The 17,641-nt window shown below is 59.5% G+C and overlaps 1 protein-coding gene across 1 annotated transcript in view; it reads right to left on the bottom strand.

Annotated features, from left to right (window-relative positions):
- Nucleotides 1–4,177: 4,177 nt before the first annotated feature.
- Nucleotides 4,178–17,641, bottom strand: part of mis18a (MIS18 kinetochore protein A) — a 42,898-nt gene continuing 29,434 nt past the window's right edge. Inside the window, exon 6 of the mRNA XM_055941368.1 lies at nt 4,178–4,363. The gene's annotated coding sequence lies outside the window, so the exon portion shown is untranslated. The remainder of the gene's footprint in view (nt 4,364–17,641) is intronic.

Raw genomic sequence — 17,641 nt, 5'->3', positions numbered from 1 at the left:
CAGTGCAATTGAACCAGCCAAACAGCTCCTTCTCTCCAATTCTAATTGAAAGGGCTTTATTGGCACGGGAAACATATGTTAACATTACCAAAACAAGTGAGGTAGATAATATACAAAAAGTGAAATAAACAAATTAACATTAAACATTACACTCACAGAAGTTACAAAAGAAAAGAGATTTCAAATGTCATATTATGTCTTTATACAGTGTTGTAACGATGTGCAAATAGTTAAAGTACAAAAGAGAATAAGCATAAATATGGGTTGTATTTACAATGGTGTTTGTTCTTCACTGGTTGCCCTTTTCTTGTGTCAACAGGTCACAAATCTTGCTGCTATGATGCACACTGTGGTATTTCACCCAGTAGATATGGGAGTTTATCACTGTGGTATTTCACCCAGTAGATATGGGAGTTTATCACTGTGGTATTTCACCCCAGTAGATATGGGAGTTTATCACACTGTGGTATTTCACCCAGTAGATATTGGAGTTTATCACTGTGGTATTTCACCCAGTAGATATGGGAGTTTATCACTGTGGTATTTCACCCAGTAGATATGGGAGTTTATCACACTGTGGTATTTCACCCAGTAGATATGGGAGTTTATCACTGTGGTATTTCACCCAGTAGATATGGGAGTTTATCACTGTGGTATTTCACCCAGTAGATATGGGAGTTTATCACACTGTGGTATTTCACCCAGTAGATATGGGAGTTTATCACTGTGGTATTTCACCCAGTAGATATGGGAGTTTATCACTGTGGTATTTCACCCAGTAGATATGGGAGTTTATCACTGTGGTATTTCACCCCAGTAGATATGGGAGTTTATCACACTGTGGTATTTCACCCAGTAGATATTGGAGTTTATCACTGTGGTATTTCACCCAGTAGATATGGGAGTTTATCACACTGTGGTATTTCACCCAGTAGATATGGGAGTTTATCACTGTGGTATTTCACCCAGTAGATATGGGAGTTTATCACTGTGGTATTTCACCCAGTAGATATGGGAGTTTATCACTGTGGTATTTCACCCAGTAGATATGGGAGTTTATCACTGTGGTATTTCACCCCAGTAGATATGGGAGTTTATCACACTGTGGTATTTCACCCAGTAGATATGGGAGTTTATCACTGTGGTATTTCACCCAGTAGATATGGGAGTTTATCACACTGTGGTATTTCACCCAGTAGATATGGGAGTTTATCACACTGTGGTATTTCACCCAGTAGATATGGGAGTTTATCACTGTGGTATTTCACCCAGTAGATATGGGAGTTTATCACTGTGGTATTTCACCCAGTAGATATGGGAGTTTATCACTGTGGTATTTCACCCCAGTAGATATGGGAGTTTATCACTGTGGTATTTCACCCAGTAGATATGGGAGTTTATCACTGTGGTATTTCACCCAGTAGATATGGGAGTTTATCACACTGTGGTATTTCACCCAGTAGATATGGGAGTTTATCACTGTGGTATTTCACCCAGTAGATATGGGAGTTTATCACACTGTGGTATTTCACCCAGTAGATATGGGAGTTTATCACTGTGGTATTTCACCCAGTAGATATGGGAGTTTATCACACTGTGGTATTTCACCCAGTAGATATGGGAGTTTATCACTGTGGTATTTCACCCAGTAGATATGGGAGTTTATCACACTGTGGTATTTCACCCAGTAGATATGGGAGTTTATCACTGTGGTATTTCACCCAGTAGATATGGGAGTTTATCACTGTGGTATTTCACCCAGTAGATATGGGAGTTTATCACTGTGGTATTTCACCCCAGTAGATATGGGAGTTTATCACACTGTGGTATTTCACCCAGTAGATATTGGAGTTTATCACTGTGGTATTTCACCCAGTAGATATGGGAGTTTATCACACTGTGGTATTTCACCCAGTAGATATGGGAGTTTATCACTGTGGTATTTCACCCAGTAGATATGGGAGTTTATCACACTGTGGTATTTCACCCAGTAGATATGGGAGTTTATCACACTGTGGTATTTCACCCAGTAGATATGGGAGTTTATCACTGTGGTATTTCACCCAGTAGATATGGGAGTTTATCAAATTTGTGTGGTTTCAAATTATTTGTGGGTCTGTGTATTCTGAGGGAAATACACCACATTGCCAAATGTGGACACCTGTTCATCGAACATCTCATTCCAAAATCGTGGCCATTAATATGGAGTTGTCCCCCCGTTGCTGCTATAACAGCCTCCACTCTTCTGGGAAGGCTTTCCACTAGATGTTGGAACATTGCTGCTATAACAGTCTCCACTCTTCTGGGAAGGCTTTCCACTAGATGTTGGAACATTGCTGCTATAACAGCCTCCACTCTTCTGGGAAGGCGTTCCACTAGATGTTGGAAAATTGCTGCCATAACAGCCTCCACTCTTCTGGGAAGGCGTTCCACTAGATGTTGGAACATTGCTGCTATAACAGCCTCCACTCTTCTGGGAAGGCTTTCCACTAGATGTTGGAACATTGCTGCTGTAACAGCCTCTACTCTTCTGGGAAGGCTTTCCACTAGATGTTGGAACATTGCTGCTATAACAGCCTCCACTCTTCTGGGAAGGCTTTCCACTAGATGTTGGAACATTGCTGCTATAACAGCCTCCACTCTTCTGGGAAGGCTTTCCACTAGATGTTGGAACATTGCTGATATAACAGCCTCCACTCTTCTGGGAAGGCTTTCCACTAGATGTTGGAACATTGCTGCTATAACAGCCTCCACTCTTCTGGGAAGGCTTTCTACTAGATGTTGGAACATTGCTGCTATAACAGCCTCCACTCTTCTGGGAAGGCGTTCCACTAGATGTTGGAACATTGCTGTGGGGACTGGCTTCCATTCAGTCAAAAGAGCATTAGTGTGGTCGGGCACTGATGTTGGGGGATTAGGCCTGACTCGCAGTCAGGGTTTCAAATCAACTCAAAGGTGTTCGATGGGGTTGAGGTTAGGGCTCTGTGCAGACCAGTCAAGTTCTTCCACACCGATCTCGATAAACCATTTCTCTCTTTGTGCACGGGGGCATTGTCATGCTGAAACAGTAAAGGGCCTTCCCCAAACTGTTGCCACAAACATGGAAGCACAGAATCGTCTAGAATGTAATTGTATGTTGTACTGTTAAGATTTCCCTTCACTGGAACTAAGGGGCCTGAACCATGAAAAACAGCCCCAGACCATTATTCCTCCTCCACCAAACTTTACAGTTGGCACTATGCATTGGGGCAGGTAGCGTTCTCCTGGCATCCGCCAAACCCAGATTTGCCCGTCGAGCTGCCAGATGGTGAAGCGTGATTCATCACACCAGAGAACGCGTTTCCACTGCTCCAGAGTCCAATGGCGGCGAGCTTTACACCACTCCCGCCGACGCTTGGCATTGCACATGGTGATCTTAGGCTTGTGTGCGGCTGCTCGGCCACGGAAACCCCTTTCATGAAGATCCTGATTAACAGTTATTACGCTGACGTTGCTTCCAGAGGCAGTTTGGAACTCGGTAGTGAGTGTTGCAACAGAGGACGTGTTTTTTTTTTAAATTTAAACTTCATCGCTCCGCAGTCCCGTTCTGTGAGCTTGCGGCCTGCCACTTCGCAGCTGAGCCGTTGTTGAACTTGGTTGGTGACAAATACCAGATCATCAGCAAAAAAGGTAGACATTTGACTTCAGACTCTAGTAGGGTGAGGCCGTGTGCTGCAGACTGTTCTAGTGCCCTCGTCAATTCATTGATATAAATGTTGAAGAGGGTGGGTCTCAAGCTGCATCCCTGTCTCACCCCACGGCCATGTGGAAAGACACGTGTTTAACAATTTTAACCGGACACTTGTTTGTGTACATGGATTTTATGTCCTGTTTTTCCTCCCCAACACCACATTCCATCAATTTGTATAGCAGACTCATTTCAAATTCAGTCAAAAGATTTTTTTTGAAGTCAAAGCATGAGAAGACTGTCTTCGTTTTGGTTTGTTTGTCAATTAGGGTGTGCAGGTTGAATACATGGTCTGTCGTACAAGTAGTTTGGTAAAAATCCATTTTGACTTTTACTCAGCACAGACTCATACATTTCACTGAGGAAATGTATGAGTCTGCTGTTAATGATAATGCAGAGGATTTTTTCCCTTAGGTTGTTGTTGAGGTGTCTCTCTCTCTCACACACACACACACACACACACACACACACAGATAATTGGCCTTCAAATCATGACAAACAAAAACAGAAAGGAAAATGCCACACACACTACTGTTCAGGTGATATTTATTAACGTTTCCACCCTTAAGTCTTCATCAGGCATCCATATCCCAGGTGGAGGTATATACAATGGACAGTACTCAGTGACATCACTTCCTGAAACAGGAGGTCAAAAAATAAATAAGTGTTTAAACAGTTTCATAATATTCCCCATTCGATGCATCAAAACAAACAAAAGCACCAACCAGGGAGATGAAGATATTACTCCCTAATGGCCTATGAGGTCATAACAGATCACATCCAGCTCCCTCCACTAGCTCCTCTCCCCAGACAGCTCAGCCTCTACTGGAGGAGCAGAACCAGCTCCCCTCTCCCCAGACAGTTCAGCCTCTACTGGAGGAGCAGAACCAGCTCCCCTCTCCCCAGACAGTTCAGCCTCTACTGGAGGAGCAGAACCAGCTCCCCTCTCCCCAGACAGCTCAGCCTCTACTGGGGGAGCAGAACCAGCTCCCCTCTCCCCAGACAGCTCAGCCTCTACTGGGGGAGCAGAACCAGCTCCCCTCTCCCCAGACAGCTCAGCCTCTACCGGAGGAGCAGAACCAGCTCCCCTCTCCCCAGACAGCTCAGCCTCTACTGGGGGAGCAGAACCAGCTCCCCTCTCCCCAGACAGCTCAGCCTCTACTGGGGGAGCAGAACCAGCTCCCCTCTCCCCAGACAGCTCAGCCTCTACTGGGGGAGCAGAACCAGCTCCCCTCTCCCCAGACAGCTCAGCCTCTACTGGGGGAGCAGAACCAGCTCCCCTCTCCCCAGACAGCTCAGCCTCTACCGGAGGAGCAGAACCAGCTCCCCTCTCCCCAGCTCCCCTCTCCCCAGACAGTTCAGCCTCTACTGGGGGAGCAGAACCAGCTCCCCTCTCCCCAGACAGCTCAGCCTCTACTAGGGAGCAGAACCAGCTCCCCTCTCCCCAGACAGCTCAGCCTCTACTGGGGGAGCAGAACCAGCTCCCCTCTCCCCAGACAGCTCAGCCTCTACTGGGGGAGCAGAACCAGCTCCCCTCTCCCCAGACAGCTCAGCCTCTACTGGGGGAGCAGAACCAGCTCCCCTCTCCCCAGACAGCTCAGCCTCTACTGGGGGAGCAGAACCAGCTCCCCTCTCCCCAGACAGCTCAGCCTCTACTGGGGGAGCAGAACCAGCTCCCCTCTCCCCAGACAGCTCAGCCTCTACCGGAGGAGCAGAACCAGCTCCCCTCTCCCCAGCTCCCCTCTCCCCAGACAGCTCAGCCTCTACTGGGGGAGCAGAACCAGCTCCCCTCTCCCCAGACAGCTCAGCCTCTACTGGGGGAGCAGAACCAGCTCCCCTCTCCCCAGACAGCTCAGCCTCTACCGGAGGAGCAGAACCAGCCCCCCTCTTCCCAGACAGTTCAGCCTCTACTGGGGAGCAGAACCAGCGCCCCTCTCCCCAGACAGCTCAGTCTACTAGGGAGCAGAACCAGCTCCCCTCTCCCCAGACAGCTCAGCCTCTACCGGAGGAGCAGAACCAGCCCCCCGCTTCCCAGACAGTTCAGCCTCTACTGGGGAGCAGAACCAGCGCCCCTCTCCCCAGACAGCTCAGTCTACTAGGGAGCAGAACCAGCTCCCCTCTCCCCAGACAGCTCAGCCTCTACCGGAGGAGCAGAACCAGCCCCCCTCTTCCCAGACAGTTCAGCCTCTACTGGGGAGCAGAACCAGCGCCCCTCTCCCCAGACAGTTCAGCCTCTACTGGGGAGCAGAACCAGCCCCCCTCTTCCCAGACAGTTCAGCCTCTACTGGAGGAGCAGAACCAGCTCCCCTCTCCCCAGACAGCTCAGCCACTACGGTGGGAGCAGAACCAGAATAGCTCTCCCGCTGGGAACAAAGACCACGCGGCCGGCCAGATAATGTTGTGTTTTTACCCGGCGATAGAGTGATGAGAGCTTGAGGAATGGAGAGGGGAGTAAAGGAGGGGTTAAAAGCCCCATCTCACACCCCCACGGGGATTAGGCCGTTAGGCTCGGTGAGACAGACCAGACTCCTCCCCCTACTGGCTCTCTTTCACCTTGGAAACGGCTGGCGAGACGGTAACAGGCGCTTAGCAAAAACACACAGCACGCGCGCTCCTTTTTTACCATAGCAACCTGCCCCTGGATACGGGCGAATACAGCTGGTTGGACCACCACGTCATCCTCTAGAATCTAGCTGTTGTTATGGCAGCACACTGAAACCACGTGGTGGGTGAGGGTGACACGAGGAGGAGAGGGGTGACACGGGGAGGAGAGGGGTGACACGGGGAAGAGAGGGGTGACACGGGGAAGAGAGGGGTGACACGGGGAGGAGAGGGGTGACACGGGGAAGAGAGGGGTGACACGTGGAGGAGAGGGGTGACACGGGGAAGAGAGGGGTGACACGAGGAAGAGAGGGGTGACACGAGGAAGAGAGGGGTGACACGAGGAAGAGAGGGGTGACACGAGGAAGAGAGGGGTGACACGAGGAAGAGAGGGGTGACACGGGGAGGAGAGGGGTGACACGGGGAAGAGAGGGGTGACACGGGGAAGAGAGGGGTGACACGGGGAAGAGAGGGGTGACACGGGGAAGAGAGGGGTGACACGGGGAAGAGAGGGGTGACACGGGGAAGAGAGGGGTGACACGGGGAAGAGAGGGGTGACACGGGGAAGAGAGGGGTGACACGGGGAAGAGAGGGGTGACACGGGGAAGAGAGGGGTGACACGGGGAAGAGAGGGGTGACACGAGGAAGAGAGGGGTGACACGGGGAAGAGAGGGGTGACACGGGGAAGAGAGGGGTGACACGGGGAGGAGAGGGGTGACACGGGGAGGAGAGGGGTGACACGGGGAGGAGAGGGGTGACACGGGGAGGAGAGGGGTGACACGGGGAGGAGAGGGGTGACACGGGGAAGAGAGGGGTGACACGGGGAAGAGAGGGGTGACACGGGGAAGAGAGGGGTGACACGGGGAAGAGAGGGGTGACACGGGGAAGAGAGGGGTGACACGGGGAAGAGAGGGGTGACACGAGGAAGAGAGGGGTGACACGAGGAAGAGAGGGGTGACACGAGGAAGAGAGGGGTGACACGAGGAAGAGAGGGGTGACACGAGGAAGAGAGGGGTGAGGGTGACACGAGGAGGAGAGGGGTGAGGGTGACACGAGGAGGGGAGGGGTGACACGAGGAGGGGAGGGGTGACACGAGGAGGGGAGGGGTGACACGAGGAGGAGAGGGGTGACACGAGGAGGGAGGTGAGGGTGACACGAGGAGGGAGGTGAGGGTGACACGAGGAGGAGAGGGGTGACACGAGGAGGGGAGGGGTGACACGGGGAGGGGAGGGGTGACACGGGGAGGAGAGGGGTGACACGGGGAGGAGAGGGGTGACACGGGGAGGAGAGGGGTGACACGGGGAGGAGAGGGGTGACACGGGGAGGAGAGGGGTGACACGGGGAAGAGAGGGGTGACACGGGGAAGAGAGGGGTGACACGGGGAAGAGAGGGGTGACACGGGGAAGAGAGGGGTGACACGGGGAAGAGAGGGGTGACACGGGGAAGAGAGGGGTGACACGGGGAAGAGAGGGGTGACACGGGGAAGAGAGGGGTGACACGAGGAAGAGAGGGGTGACACGGGGAAGAGAGGGGTGACACGAGGAAGAGAGGGGTGACACGAGGAAGAGAGGGGTGACACGAGGAAGAGAGGGGTGACACGAGGAAGAGAGGGGTGACACGAGGAAGAGAGGGGTGACACGAGGAAGAGAGGGGTGACACGAGGAAGAGAGGGGTGACACGAGGAAGAGAGGTGACACGAGGAAGAGAGGTGACACGAGGAAGAGAGGTGACACGAGGAAGAGAGGTGACACGAGGAAGAGAGGTGACACGAGGAAGAGAGGTGACACGAGGAAGAGAGGTGACACGAGGAAGAGAGGTGACACGAGGAAGAGAGGTGACACGAGGAAGAGAGGTGACACGAGGAAAAGAGGTGACACGAGGAAGAGAGGGGTGACACGAGGAAGAGAGGGGTGACACGAGGAAGAGAGGGGTGACACGAGGAGGAGGGGTGACACGAGGAGGAGAGGGGTGACACGAGGAGGAGAGGGGTGACACGAGGAGGAGAGGGGTGACACGAGGAGGAGAGGGGTGACACGAGGAGGAGAGGGGTGACACGAGGAGGAGAGGGGTGACACGAGGAGGAGAGGGGTGACACGAGGAGGAGAGGGGTGACACGAGGAGGAGAGGGGTGACACGAGGAGGAGAGGGGTGACACGAGGAGGAGAGGGGTGACACGAGGAGGAGAGGGGTGACACGAGGAGGAGAGGGGTGACACGAGGAGGAGAGGGGTGACACGAGGAGGGGAGGGGTGACACGAGGAGGGGAGGGGTGACACGAGGAGGGGAGGGGTGACACGAGGAGGGGAGGGGTGACACGAGGAGGGGAGGGGTGACACGAGGAGGGGAGGGGTGACACGAGGAGGGGAGGGGTGACACGAGGAGGGGAGGGGTGACACGAGGAGGGGAGGGGTGACACGAGGAGGGGAGGGGTGACACGAGGAGGGGAGGGGTGACACGAGGAGAGGGGTGAGGGTGACACGAGGAGAGGGGTGAGGGTGACACGAGGAGAGGGGTGAGGGTGACACGAGGAGAGGGGTGAGGGTGACACGAGGAGAGGGGTGAGGGTGACACGAGGAGAGGGGTGAGGGTGACACGAGGAGAGGGGTGAGGGTGACACGAGGAGAGGGGTGAGGGTGACACGAGGAGAGGGGTGAGGGTGACACGAGGAGAGGGGTGAGGGTGACACGAGGAGAGGGGTGAGGGTGACACGAGGAGAGGGGTGAGGGTGACACGAGGAGGGGAGGGGTGACACGAGGAGGGGAGGGGTGACACGAGGAGGGGTGACACGAGGAGGGGAGGGGTGACACGAGGAGGGGTGACACGAGGAGGGGAGGGGTGACACGAGGAGGGGTGACACGAGGAGGGTTTGACACGAGGAGGGGTGACACGAGGAGGGGTGACACGAGGAGGGGTGACACGAGGAGGGGTGACACGAGGAGGGGTGACACGAGGAGGGGAGGGGTGACACGAGGAGGGGAGGGGTGACACGAGGAGGAGAGGGGTGACACGAGGAGGAGAGGGGTGACACGAGGAGGGGAGGGGTGACACGAGGAGGGGAGGGGTGACACGAGGAGGGGAGGGGTGACACGAGGAGGGGAGGGGTGACACGAGGAGGGGAGGGGTGACACGAGGAGGGGAGGGGTGACACGAGGAGGGGAGGGGTGACACGAGGAGGGGAGGGGTGACACGAGGAGGGGAGGGGTGACACGAGGAGGGGAGGGGTGACACGAGGAGGGGAGGGGTGACACGAGGAGGGGAGGGGTGACACGAGGAGGGGAGGGGTGACACGAGGAGGGGAGGGGTGACACGAGGAGGGGAGGGGTGACACGAGGAGGGGAGGGGTGACATGAGGAGGGGTGACATGAGGAGGGGTGACATGAGGAGGGGTGACATGAGGAGGGGTGACATGAGGAGGGGTGACATGAGGAGGGGTGACATGAGGAGGGGTGACATGAGGAGGGGTGACATGAGGAGGGGAGGGGTGACATGAGGAGGGGAGGGGTGACACGAGGAGGGGAGGGGTGACATGAGGAGAGGGGTGACATGAGGAGAGGGGTGAGGGTGACATGAGGAGGGGAGGGGTGACATGAGGGGTGACATGAGGAGAGGGGTGAGGGTGACATGAGGAGAGGGGTGAGGGTGACATGAGGAGGGGAGGGGTGACATGAGGAGGGGAGGTGTGACATGAGGAGGGGAGGGGTGACATGAGGGGAGGGGTGACACGGGGAGGGGTGACACGAGGAGGGGTGACACGAGGAGGGGTGACACGAGGAGGGGTGACACGAGGAGGGGTGACACGAGGAAGAGAGGGGAGACACGAGGAAGAGAGGGGTGACACGAGGAAGAGAGGGGTGACACGAGGAAGAGAGGTGACACGAGGAAGAGAGGTGACACGAGGAAGAGAGGTGACACGAGGAAGAGAGGTGACACGAGGAAGAGAGGTGACACGAGGAGGGGAGGGGTGACACGAGGAGGGGAGGGGTGACACGAGGAGGGGAGGGGTGACACGAGGAGGGGAGGGGTGACACGAGGAGGGGAGGGGTGACACGAGGAGGGGTGACATGAGGAGGGGTGACATGAGGAGGGGTGACATGAGGAGGGGTGACATGAGGAGGGGTGACATGAGGAGGGGTGACATGAGGAGGGGTGACATGAGGAGGGGTGACATGAGGAGGGGAGGGGTGACATGAGGAGGGGAGGGGTGACATGAGGAGAGGGGTGAGGGTGACATGAGGAGAGGTGTGAGGGTGACATGAGGAGGGGAGGGGTGACATGAGGGGTGACATGAGGAGAGGGGTGAGGGTGACATGAGGAGAGGGGTGAGGGTGACATGAGGAGGGGAGGGGTGACATGAGGAGGGGAGGTGTGACATGAGGAGGGGAGGGGTGACATGAGGGGAGGGGTGACACGAGGAGGGGTGACACGAGGAGGGGTGACACGAGGAGGGGTGACACGAGGAGGGGTGACACGAGGAAGAGAGGGGAGACACGAGGAAGAGAGGGGTGACACGAGGAAGAGAGGGGTGACACGAGGAAGAGAGGTGACACGAGGAAGAGAGGTGACACGAGGAAGAGAGGTGACACGAGGAAGAGAGGTGACACGAGGAAGAGAGGTGACACGAGGAGGGGAGGGGTGACACGAGGAGGGGAGGGGTGACACGAGGAGGGGAGGGGTGACACGAGGAGGGGAGGGGTGACACGAGGAGGGGAGGGGTGACACGAGGAGGGGTGACATGAGGAGGGGTGACATGAGGAGGGGTGACATGAGGAGGGGTGACATGAGGAGGGGTGACATGAGGAGGGGTGACATGAGGAGGGGTGACATGAGGAGGGGAGGGGTGACATGAGGAGGGGAGGGGTGACATGAGGAGAGGGGTGAGGGTGACATGAGGAGAGGTGTGAGGGTGACATGAGGAGGGGAGGGGTGACATGAGGGGTGACATGAGGAGAGGGGTGAGGGTGACATGAGGAGAGGGGTGAGGGTGACATGAGGAGGGGAGGGGTGACATGAGGAGGGGAGGTGTGACATGAGGAGGGGAGGGGTGACATGAGGAGAGGGGAGACACGAGGAAGAGAGGGGAGACACGAGGAAGAGAGGGGAGACACGAGGAAGAGAGGGGAGACACGAGGAAGAGAGGGGAGACACGAGGAAGAGAGGGGAGACACGAGGAAGAGAGGGGAGACACGAGGAAGAGAGGGGAGACACGAGGAAGAGAGGGGAGACACGAGGAAGAGAGGGGAGACACGAGGAAGAGAGGGGAGACACGAGGAAGAGAGGGGTGACACGAGGAAGAGAGGGGTGACACGAGGAAGAGAGGGGTGACACGAGGAAGAGAGGGGTGACACGAGGAAGAGAGGGGTGACACGAGGAAGAGAGGGGTGACACGAGGAAGAGAGGTGTGACACGAGGAAGAGAGGTGTGACACGAGGAAGAGAGGTGACACGAGGAAGAGAGGTGACACGAGGAAGAGAGGTGACACGAGGAAGAGAGGTGACACGAGGAAGAGAGGTGACACGAGGAAGAGAGGTGACACGAGGAAGAGAGGTGACACGAGGAAGAGAGGTGACACGAGGAAGAGAGGTGACACGAGGAAGAGAGGTGACACGAGGAAGAGAGGTGACACGAGGAAGAGAGGTGACACGAGGAAGAGAGGTGACACGAGGAAGAGAGGTGACACGAGGAAGAGAGGTGACACGAGGAAGAGAGGTGACACGAGGAAGAGAGGTGACACGAGGAAGAGAGGTGACACGAGGAAGAGAGGTGACACGAGGAAGAGAGGTGACACGAGGAAGAGAGGTGACACGAGGAAGAGAGGTGACACGAGGAAGAGAGGTGACACGAGGAAGAGAGGTGTGACACGAGGAAGAGAGGTGACACGAGGAAGAGAGGTGACACGAGGAAGAGAGGTGACACGAGGAAGAGAGGTGACACGAGGAAGAGAGGTGACACGAGGAAGAGAGGTGACACGAGGAGGAGAGGTGACACGAGGAAGAGAGGTGTGACACGAGGAAGAGAGGGGTGACACGAGGAGGAGAGGGGTGACACGAGGAGGAGAGGGGTGACACGAGGAGGAGAGGGGTGACACGAGGAGGAGAGGGGTGACACGAGGAGGAGAGGGGTGACACGAGGAGGAGAGGGGTGACACGAGGAGGAGAGGGGTGACACGAGGAGGAGAGGGGTGACACGAGGAGGAGAGGGGTGACACGAGGAGGAGAGGGGTGACACGAGGAGGAGAGGGGTGACACGAGGAGGAGAGGGGTGACACGAGGAGGAGAGGGGTGACACGAGGAGGAGAGGGGTGACACGAGGAGGAGAGGGGTGACACGAGGAGGAGAGGGGTGACACGAGGAGGAGAGGGGTGACACGAGGAGGAGAGGGGTGACACGAGGAGGAGAGGGGTGACACGAGGAGGAGAGGGGTGACACGAGGAGGAGAGGGGTGACACGAGGAGGAGAGGGGTGACACGAGGAGGAGAGGGGTGACACGAGGAGGAGAGGGGTGACACGAGGAGGAGAGGGGTGACACGAGGAGGGGAGGGGTGACACGAGGAGGGGAGGGGTGACACGAGGAGGGGAGGGGTGACACGAGGAGGGGAGGGGTGACACGAGGAGGGGAGGGGTGACACGAGGAGGTGAGGGGTGACACGAGGAGGGGAGGGGTGACACGAGGAGGGGAGGGGTGACACGAGGAGGGGAGGGGTGACGAGAGGAGGGGAGGGGTGACACGAGGAGAGGGGTGAGGGTGACACGAGGAGAGGGGTGAGGGTGACACGAGGAGAGGGGTGAGGGTGACACGAGGAGAGGGGTGAGGGTGACACGAGGAGAGGGGTGAGGGTGACACGAGGAGAGGGGTGAGGGTGACACGAGGAGAGGGGTGAGGGTGACACGAGGAGAGGGGTGAGGGTGACACGAGGAGAGGGGTGAGGGTGACACGAGGAGAGGGGTGAGGGTGACACGAGGAGAGGGGTGAGGGTGACACGAGGAGAGGGGTGAGGGTGACACGAGGAGAGGGGTGAGGGTGACACGAGGAGAGGGGTGAGGGTGACACGAGGAGAGGGGTGAGGGTGACACGAGGAGAGGGGTGAGGGTGACACGAGGAGAGGGGTGAGGGTGACACGAGGAGAGGGGTGAGGGTGACACGAGGAGAGGGGTGAGGGTGACACGAGGAGAGGGGTGAGGGTGACACGAGGAGGGGAGGGGTGACACGAGGAGGGGAGGGGTGACACGAGGAGGGGAGGGGTGACACGAGGAGGGGTGACACGAGGAGGGGTGACACGAGGAGGGGTGACACGAGGAGGGGTGACACGAGGAGGGGAGGGGTGACATGAGGAGGGGTGACATGAGGAGGGGTGACACGAGGAGGGGAGGGGTGACACGAGGAGAGGGGTGAGGGTGACACGAGGAGAGGGGTGAGGGTGACACGAGGAGAGGGGTGAGGGTGACACGAGGAGAGGGGTGAGGGTGACACGAGGAGAGGGGTGAGGGTGACACGAGGAGAGGGGTGAGGGTGACACGAGGAGAGGGGTGAGGGTGACACGAGGAGAGGGGTGAGGGTGACACGAGGAGAGGGGTGAGGGTGACACGAGGAGAGGGGTGAGGGTGAGACGAGGAGGGGAGGGGTGAGACGAGGAGGGGAGGGGTGACACGAGGAGGGGAGGGGTGACACGAGGAGAGGGGTGAGGGTGACACGAGGAGGGGAGGGGTGACACGAGGAGGGGAGGGGTGACACGAGGAGGGGAGGGGTGACACGAGGAGGGGAGGGGTGACACGAGGAGGGGAGGGGTGACACGAGGAGAGGGGTGAGGGTGACACGAGGAGGGGAGGGGTGACACGAGGAGGGGAGGGGTGACACGGGGAGGGGAGGGGTGACACGGGGAGGGGAGGGGTGACACGGGGAGGGGAGGGGTGACACGGGGAGGAGAGGGGTGACACGGGGAGGAGAGGGGTGACACGGGGAGGAGAGGGGTGACACGGGGAGGAGAGGGGTGACACGGGGAGGAGAGGGGTGACACGGGGAGGAGAGGGGTGACACGGGGAGGAGAGGGGTGACACGGGGAGGAGAGGGGTGACACGGGGAGGAGAGGGGTGACACGGGGAGGAGAGGGGTGACACGGGGAGGAGAGGGGTGACACGGGGAGGAGAGGGGTGACACGGGGAGGAGAGGGGTGACACGGGGAGGAGAGGGGTGACACGGGGAGGAGAGGGGTGACACGGGGAGGAGAGGGGTGACACGGGGAGGAGAGGGGTGACACGGGGAGGAGAGGGGTGACACGGGGAGGAGAGGGGTGACACGGGGAGGAGAGGGGTGACACGGGGAGGAGAGGGGTGACACGGGGAGGAGAGGGGTGACACGGGGAGGAGAGGGGTGACACGGGGAGGAGAGGGGTGACACGGGGAGGAGAGGGGTGACACGGGGAGGAGAGGGGTGACACGGGGAGGAGAGGGGTGACACGGGGAGGAGAGGGGTGACACGGGGAGGAGAGGGGTGACACGGGGAGGAGAGGGGTGACACGGGGAGGAGAGGGGTGACACGGGGAGGAGAGGGGTGACACGGGGAGGAGAGGGGTGACACGGGGAGGAGAGGGGTGACACGGGGAGGAGAGGGGTGACACGGGGAGGAGAGGGGTGACACGGGGAGGAGAGGGGTGACACGGGGAGGAGAGGGGTGACACGGGGAGGAGAGGGGTGACACGGGGAGGAGAGGGGTGACACGGGGAGGAGAGGGGTGACACGGGGAGGAGAGGGGTGACACGGGGAGGAGAGGGGTGACACGGGGAGGAGAGGGGTGACACGGGGAGGAGAGGGGTGACACGGGGAGGAGAGGGGTGACACGGGGAGGAGAGGGGTGACACGGGGAGGAGAGGGGTGACACGGGGAGGAGAGGGGTGACACGGGGAGGAGAGGGGTGACACGGGGAGGAGAGGGGTGACACGGGGAGGAGAGGGGTGACACGGGGAGGAGAGGGGTGACACGGGGAGGAGAGGGGTGACACGGGGAGGAGAGGGGTGACACGGGGAGGAGAGGGGTGACACGGGGAGGAGAGGGGTGACACGGGGAGGAGAGGGGTGACACGGGGAGGAGAGGGGTGACACGGGGAGGAGAGGGGTGACACGGGGAGGAGAGGGGTGACACGGGGAGGAGAGGGGTGACACGGGGAGGAGAGGGGTGACACGGGGAGGAGAGGGGTGACACGGGGAGGAGAGGGGTGACACGGGGAGGAGAGGGGTGACACGGGGAGGAGAGGGGTGACACGGGGAGGAGAGGGGTGACACGGGGAGGAGAGGGGTGACACGGGGAGGAGAGGGGTGACACGGGGAGGAGAGGGGTGACACGGGGAGGAGAGGGGTGACACGGGGAGGAGAGGGGTGACACGGGGAGGAGAGGGGTGACACGGGGAGGAGAGGGGTGACACGGGGAGGAGAGGGGTGACACGGGGAGGAGAGGGGTGACACGGGGAGGAGAGGGGTGACACGGGGAGGAGAGGGGTGACACGGGGAGGAGAGGGGTGACACGGGGAGGAGAGGGGTGACACGGGGAGGAGAGGGGTGACACGGGGAGGAGAGGGGTGACACGGGGAGGAGAGGGGTGACACGGGGAGGAGAGGGGTGACACGGGGAGGAGAGGGGTGACACGGGGAGGAGAGGGGTGACACGGGGAGGGGAGGGGTGACACGGGGAGGAGAGGGGTGACACGGGGAGGAGAGGGGTGACACGGGGAGGAGTGACACGGGGAGGAGAGGGGTGACACGGGGAGGGGTGACACGGGGAGGGGTGACACGGGGAGGAGAGGGGTGACACGGGGAGGAGAGGGGTGACACGGGGAGGAGAGGGGTGACACGGGGAGGGGAGGGGTGACACGGGGAGGAGAGGGGTGACACGGGGAGGAGAGGGGTGACACGGGGAGGAGTGACACGGGGAGGAGAGGGGTGACACGGGGAGGGGTGACACGGGGAGGGGTGACACGGGGAGGAGAGGGGTGACACGGGGAGGGGTGACACGGGGAGGAGTGACACGGGGAGGGGTGACACGGGGAGGAGTGACACGGGGAGGGGTGACACGGGGAGGGGTGACACGGGGAGGAGAGGGGTGACACGGGGAGGAGAGGGGTGACACGGGGAGGAGAGGGGTGACACGGGGAGGAGAGGGGTGACACGGGGAGGGGTGACACGGGGAGGGGTGACACGGGGAGGAGTGACACGGGGAGGAGTGACACGGGGAGGGGTGACACGGGGAGGAGTGACACGGGGAGGGGTGACACGGGGAGGGGTGACACGGGGAGGGGTGACACGGGGAGGGGTGACACGGGGAGGGGTGACACGGGGAGGGGTGACACGGGGAGGGGTGACACGGGGAGGGGTGACACGGGGAGGGGTGACACGGGGAGGGGTGACACGGGGAGGGGTGACACGGGGAGGGGTGACACGGGGAGGGGTGACACGGGGAGGGGTGACACGGGGAGGGGTGACACGGGGAGGGGTGACACGGGGAGGGGTGACACGGGGAGGGGTGACACGGGGAGGGGTGACACGGGGAGGAGAGGGGTGACACGGGGAGGAGAGGGGTGACACGGGGAGGAGAGGGGTGACACGGGGAGGAGAGGGGTGACACGGGGAGGAGAGGGGTGACACGGGGAGGAGAGGGGTGACACGGGGAGGAGAGGGGTGACACGGGGAGGAGAGGGGTGACACGGGGAGGAGAGGGGTGACACGGGGAGGAGAGGGGTGACACGGGGAGGAGAGGGGTGACACGGGGAGGAGAGGGGTGACACGGGGAGGAGAGGGGTGACACGGGGAGGGGAGGGGTGACACGAGGAGGGGAGGGGTGACACGAGGAGGGGAGGGGTGACACGAGGAGAGGGGTGAGGGTGACACGAGGAGAGGGGTGAGGGTGACACGAGGAGAGGGGTGAGGGTGACACGAGGAGAGGGGTGAGGGTGACACGAGGAGAGGGGTGAGGGTGACACGAGGAGAGGGGTGAGGGTGACACGAGGAGAGGGGTGAGGGTGACACGAGGAGAGGGGTGAGGGTGACACGAGGAGAGGGGTGAGGGTGACACGAGGAGAGGGGTGAGGGTGACACGAGGAGAGGGGTGAGGGTGACACGAGGAGAGGGGTGAGGGTGACACGAGGAGAGGGGTGAGGGTGACACGAGGAGAGGGGTGAGGGTGACACGAGGAGGGGAGGGGTGACACGAGGAGGGGAGGGGTGACACGAGGAGGGGAGGGGTGACACGAGGAGGGGAGGGGTGACACGAGGAGGGGTGACACGAGGAGGGGTGACACGAGGAGGGGTGACACGAGGAGGGGAGGGGTGACACG

Source organism: Salvelinus fontinalis, chromosome 13 (assembly GCF_029448725.1).
Source record: "Salvelinus fontinalis isolate EN_2023a chromosome 13, ASM2944872v1, whole genome shotgun sequence".
NCBI lineage: Eukaryota > Metazoa > Chordata > Actinopteri > Salmoniformes > Salmonidae > Salvelinus > Salvelinus fontinalis.
The sequence above is the reverse complement of the archived record's forward strand: the minus strand, read 5'-3'. Positions and strand labels throughout refer to the sequence as shown.